A 6,644-nucleotide genomic window follows, 5' to 3' on the forward strand; every position below is an offset into this window, starting at 1 on the left:
TGGAGGTGTACGACGTAGTAAATAAAACACAACACACTGACTGACTGACTACACGTAACACCGTCGTACGGCTCAACAACAGATTTACAAGCTGTAAACGCCAGTGTTGCCATGCCCGCTTATTATAAGCGACTTTGTCCTTCTTTTACTTTTATGTTGCTTGTAGATATTGGCGGGTGCGGTTTCTTTTGGGCTTGTTTCTAAGCGTAGTTGCTTATTTGGGCTTGTTTCCAAATGTCGTTTAAACCAGGGTTTCTCATTTTCATGTTAAGGACCCCCAAATTAATATGTATTTGTCCACAGACCCCCAAAAGTATTGCCAGGGACCCCCATAGTTTGCGTTGTTAAAATATATATGTTTTCCCACCCAAGATTTTATTTCAAAATAGCCGATCTACAAGCTCACAACGCATCGCATTGCAACGTGTTGCAAGCTTGTAGATCGGCTATTTTCAAATAGCCGATGTATTTATGTTTAAAGTGCTTATGTGGTCTTCTTCTTTTGGGCTTGTTTTCTCAGACCTGGTTGCTTGTTTCTCTCACAGAATCTGGCAACGCGTCGCACCGTAGCTTGTAGATCTCACTAGTTTTGACAAGAAGAGTGATAGGTCACATGACCTGGCTGACACATTTTCTTGTCGTCTGGCCACCAAAGAATGTTTGTTCTCTGATGTCAATCTGTATTCTTTTGAGTGAAAAACATTTCCAGCAACACTTTCTCTGTGATGATACGTATATGTGTGTGTATATAATAATAATAATAATAATAATAAATAATAATAATAAAAGTAAAAGTAGCAATACCACAATTTAGACATTTTCTGTCACAAGTAAAAGTTCTATATTCAACATTTGAATAACAAAAGTGATTGATTGATTTGATCAATCAATCAATCAATCAATCAAAATCAATCATCGCCACTAGGTTCCAGAAGTACTTTCTCTATGATAAATGCCCCAGATAGGCTACCCTAGTGTGTATCAGTGTATATAATAATAATAATACAAATAATAACAACAACAACAACAACAACAACAACAATAAATAATAAAAGTAATAGTAGCAATACCACAATTTAGAAATTCTCTGTTACAAGTAAAAGTTCTATATTCAACATTTTATTTTTCTTGAGTAAAAGAACAAAAGTACATTCAAATATAATGGAATAGATTCATGTCTGTCGTATGCACCACTCTCTCTCTCACCATTTCAGTGAGCAGTGTTGGCTCCTGGCAAATCTTTCAGGGGGGGGAGAATTTTCTAATGTAATTTACCTATACATGCGAACTACAAATACAGTATGAGTATATTCTATGAATGGATACATTTGGTGTCCCAACCTGAAAATGTAGCTATTTTCTGTTTAATAGAGAGCAGGAGAGACCCCTGATACTGAACAAACACTCTATAGCAATGATTACCATCAGAATAGAGCTCCACGGTGGGGGGTAGTTATCAGTGAGAACCAGTTATAAAACAGGTTTATCAGGCAGATACCAATGAGACCACCTGGGTGCAAATCAAGTTTCCCACCCAGGTACCCTCCAAAGGGGTGGGAGACTCTTTACCCTGATTGTGACATTTGGAGGGGGTTTGAAGACACCACTTTTGGTGTAACACCTTACAATGGCCAGTCCCAGCTTTTAGAGTTACATGGTAGAATCAAAAATGTCTCTTTCTATCTTCCATTGGGGGGGGGGGGGTGTCTTCCCATTGTATATAATGGACAAGCCGTCACTGTGTTTAGAGTGTCTTAAGCCTGATTTAGACTTCATAATACGATGGTGTCACGGCACAACACGTTGACATATATAGCTGATCTAAGCTCCCAACATGTCGCATCGCATGCACGAAGCATTGTGAGCTTGTAGATCAGCCATTATTAACCCTTGACAATCGTTAGACAGAGCATAAATTACGCGTTAATATCCTTTTGCTTGTGCTGTTGATCTTGTTGATGTATAGTTAAATATATTTAAAGGAGAATTTCACCCCTGGAAGAACTTACAGTCACTCAATGTTAATAATATTTGTAGTAGATAACAGTAGCAAAATTTGAAGTTTGCACCCTATGGCCAGAAAAATATAGAAGTCTGTGTGTTTGACTGGGGTTTGACTGGACTGCTGCATTACTACAATGACCATAATGCTTTGGGGCACTGCCCTTCCTTGTGGGGAGGGGAGGCTGCATGGGGGTGTGGTCTACATTTTAGTCAGGAAATAAGGTGAGCTAAAGAACCTATGAGTGAAATGACTCATAGTCTCTGTGGATATGGATACAAATCTAAAAATACAGATAAAACACAAAAAACACACCAGGATCATGTTAATGGGTCCTAGACCTAGATAAAAATAGGGGGTTGATGCAAAATCGGTGAAATGTCCCTTTAACTATAGTTATCGTGCTGTTGGCTGCAAGACCCTGCACAAGCCTGTGCAGGGTCCCAAAACTGTGTCATGATCTACAGTACCTGTGTCCTCGGAGATGTCATGGAGTAGGCCTAGAAGTATTATAAAGAATATAAATACTCAAGTAAAGTAAAAACACCTCAAAATGATACTCAAGTACAGTACTTGTGTAAATGTACTTTCCACCATTGTTGTGTATGCTTGCTAATTAATATCTAAAAGATCAGAGACATTTTAAACACATAGCCTACTATAGACTGGGATCAATAAGATGCAGTTTGCAGATCCATTCTGGATACAGAAATGGTCTGTGTGCCTGCATGTACTGTATGTGTGTGTGTGTGTGTGTGTGTGTGTGTGTGTGTGTGTGTGTGTGTGTGTGTGTGTGTGTGTGTGTGTGTGTGTGTGTGTGTGTGTGTGTGTGTGTGTGTGTGTGTGTGTGTGTGTGTGTGTGTGTGTGTGTGTGTGTGTGTGTGTGTGTGTGCACTGTGTGGAATCAGAATCAGAATCAGAATCAGGTTTATTGTCACATCACAGGTTTACAAGGTAAAAGGCTCTGGTGAGGGTTCCAGTTCTTTGGAACCACACTTGCAAGAATCTCTATATCAGAACCCCGGTGCTCCGATGAGGGTTTCAGTTCTTGGGACCAGTCACCGGGCCTTGATGAGGATTCTGTTTTCTTCGAACAGAAGAGATAGTGAGTGCATGCACATCCAATCACATATTAGTCTAGGTGCAGGACAAACGACAGGTCGACAGTAAAATAGTAAAATCTGCACACAGTTTCTCAGCTCAATTTTTTTTTTATCATAGTCGATCTTCATCTGGAATTCCGTTTCCTTCGAACCATGCTATCTGAATGGATGGCAAGAGTCTTCACCAGAGCACCGGGGCTCTGGTGAGGGTTCCATTTCTTTGGAATTACACCATCTCGATGAGCAGTCAGACTTGATGAGGCTGCCCTCCCCCATCAGGTCTCTATCCTGCTGTTGCAGCTTCCCTAATGGTCTCATCATGCAGCTGTCCCACCACTTCACCACTTGAGGGGGATGAATCTGCGCCTGTGAAAAGCCTTGAGGAGGTGTATGCGGTTCTTGGCGGTTCTTGGTGGAGGTACGTTTGGTGCTGCCCTGTGATGATGTTCCTTTACCGGGGCCACGACCATTGTAACCCTTGAAGAGATAGCCAGGCATGTTGTTTTCCTCTTGGTTGGGTCTGCCTGACATACATACTCTAGGTCACAGGTCCGGCTCGAAGGACCATGAAAAGTACCTCTCGTAGGAAGATGGTGTCCAATCAGGACTTAACCAGAGACTACCCGTGATCTGGAATTAGCTTCAGTAGAGACTATTGCAATCTCATCAAGTCCTATTCCAGTTTAATTGTTCAAAGCTCTGCAATGTCAATACGTGGAGACAGAAGGACCATCTCTCTTGACTGAGAATGCACTTGACTTTACTGTATGTTTGCTTCTGTCAATGTGGAGTCCCGGATCGACCATATCCAAACATCTGGACATGGTTCAGAGGTCTGGACTCACTCTGACCTCTTGAGTAACAATGATGATATTATGTGAACAACCCAGCTGTCCGAGTGACTCTGAGTCATGCATTTGGATCCAACCAAAGTAGTACCACCCAAGCACCTCACGGGAATGCCAATCACTGAGCTACAGTACAGCACCTTCCTGCCCGTGGTCACCCATAATAGCTTTAAAGGCATATTGCACTTTAAAACACTTCTGGGGTCATTTTGATGTCTACTCTAACTTTTGTGTGCACCTCAGACAGAGTTTAAGTTGCTTGATTCAATATTTAGATATTAGATATTCATTTGATGAAGACGTGCCCCCCTCCTATATATGACCATTCAACTGCGTCTGTCTGTAGCATGAACACCTGCAACTGATTAAATTAATATCAAATATCTAAATATTGAATCAAGTAACTTATATACATACAAAATACAAAAATAAAATAAAAAAAACTTGAAAATTACGCCAGAAGTGTTTTAAAGTGAAATACCCATTTAAGTCTATGGATCGTCATAAGGTGGTGAGAGGAACCTCTCACCACCTTGGTTCTCATGTCCCCGGGTTCAAGAGCACCAGGTGTCAGTACCAGTGGTTGTAACTCATTCTGGGGGTGAGTTATACAAGGAAGAAAACCCATGATAATATAATTATTGTCACTCCATTGACTTCAATGTACTTTGGGTCTCCAGGGGCCAAATGTATACTTTGCCCAGGATTTTTACATGGGATCATCTAAATCTGTATTTTACATATTCTGAAGATGCCAAAAATAGAGATAAGTAAAAAAGAAAAGAAAACTAGAAAAAGTGCTCCTCGGAGCACAGGTCTCCGCCAGGTCAGGTAGGTTATTGTGGGCCAGCAATGTTCGGAATTCGCCAATCAGGCTGGAATGTGAGAAATCGGACGGATCCGTCTTGATGACTTGACTGTGTACCGATTTGCATGATGTTTGGACAAAATCTGTAGGAGTACTGTCAAGAAATTAGTTTTGCAAAAAGCGGCCTCCTGGTGGCGCTATAACAGGCCCATGTGAAAAATTTAGGGCAGAGGTTCTGAATTGGCATCCAGGGAGTGTGCATGCACAGTTTTGTTGCGAACAAGCCGACAGTACCGGAGATTATCTGTCCACAGACAGAATGACACACGGACGGTGGCAGCGGTGGCCTAGTGGTTAGAGGGGCGGCCTTGATACCGGAAGGTCCCTAGTTCGATTCCCCAATTCATCACATCGATCATGAATCACCGCTGAATAGCCCTTGAGCAAGGCTTCCATGCAGGGTCCGGCTGGAAACAAGTTTCGTACTTAGTCCGACACCCTGGGTAAACAACAAACTTTGCTTTGCTTTACGGAAGGATCGACGGATGGACGGACAGGGTGCAAAACGTACTCTCTTGCCATTTCTTTCGGCCTGGTGGAGACAATAAGGGGGTGCATGGGATCCCTTTGAGTACTAAACGGTTTTCTGTAATGGTCTACAAGATACACCACAACGTAAAGATCCCCATGTACCTGTCAAAGTACTTTAAAAACGTAAATGAAGTCCACAACAAGGGGTTGAATTTGTTCTCTTCTACTATGCAGCAAACTTTTGGAATGTCCTACCAAAAGCCGTAAAGGAGTGTAAAACCCTACTCACCTTCAAAACTGCCCTAAAAGAGTACATTCAGATGGCTGCAATTCGAAACTGGCCCCTGTAAAAGTCATTGATTGATTGATTCAATCAATCAATCAATCAATGGTGCCCTCTAATTTGCATATTTAGGAGTATGCTTAGCACTAATTGCATCTAAAATGCCTTAAACACATTGTCTGACCCTCAGAACATAGATATAGACACTTTATTTGTTAGTGTTTCTTGTCTTGTTATAGAGTTATTGAAGAAATAGTTCAAAATTGGCAGCCATAATTTTGTTATGCAAATTAGAAGGTTAAAAACTAATAATTCCGCTTGGGAACCATGTTTTCAGATTCAGCACCCTTGAATTATGTAAAATATTCAGGTCTTCAACTTTTACCCCCAAATGCCTCTAACCTTCTTGTAGAAGGCCTTTTTTTCAGAAATCCCTCCTGTCAATGTCAGCCATGTCAATGGAAATAGTTGTCCCTATTTGGGGACTTTGTTGCTCTCTGCTGGTCATTTCTGGGCATACAGCTTTGTATTGGTGTTGTGATTACCAGTGTCATTCTCAATGTAATTAGTACTGTGGTCTCCACACACACACACACACCCACCCACCCACAAACGCACGCACGCACGCACGCACGCACGCACGCACGCACACACACACACACACGACACACACACACACACACACACACACACACACACACACACACACACACACACACACACACACACACACACACACACACACACACACACACACACACACATACATACACGTAACATGCAGACCTGCGAGGCGCACCACAGCTCCAATCCGCACCACAATTGCCAGGGGTCTGCCATCACAATAGTCACACCAGGGACCACGTGTGGTACCACAAAACATAAACCGCCAGCTTTTAAAAATAAAGTGACCCTTTAAAACAATCTACCTAGTAATGTCCCTTCAGAGGATCCGTACAATGGGACGAGTACAACAGGTTTTGCACAACTAGGTGTGGCATGCATTCCCAACTTGCATTGTTCCTGTACGTTGGGCATCATTCTAGTGTAAGTCAGTGTTTACACAGAT

The sequence above is a fragment of the Gymnoscopelus microlampas genome, assembly GCF_963454915.1.
Source record: "Gymnoscopelus microlampas genome assembly, chromosome: 18".
NCBI lineage: Eukaryota > Metazoa > Chordata > Actinopteri > Myctophiformes > Myctophidae > Gymnoscopelus > Gymnoscopelus microlampas.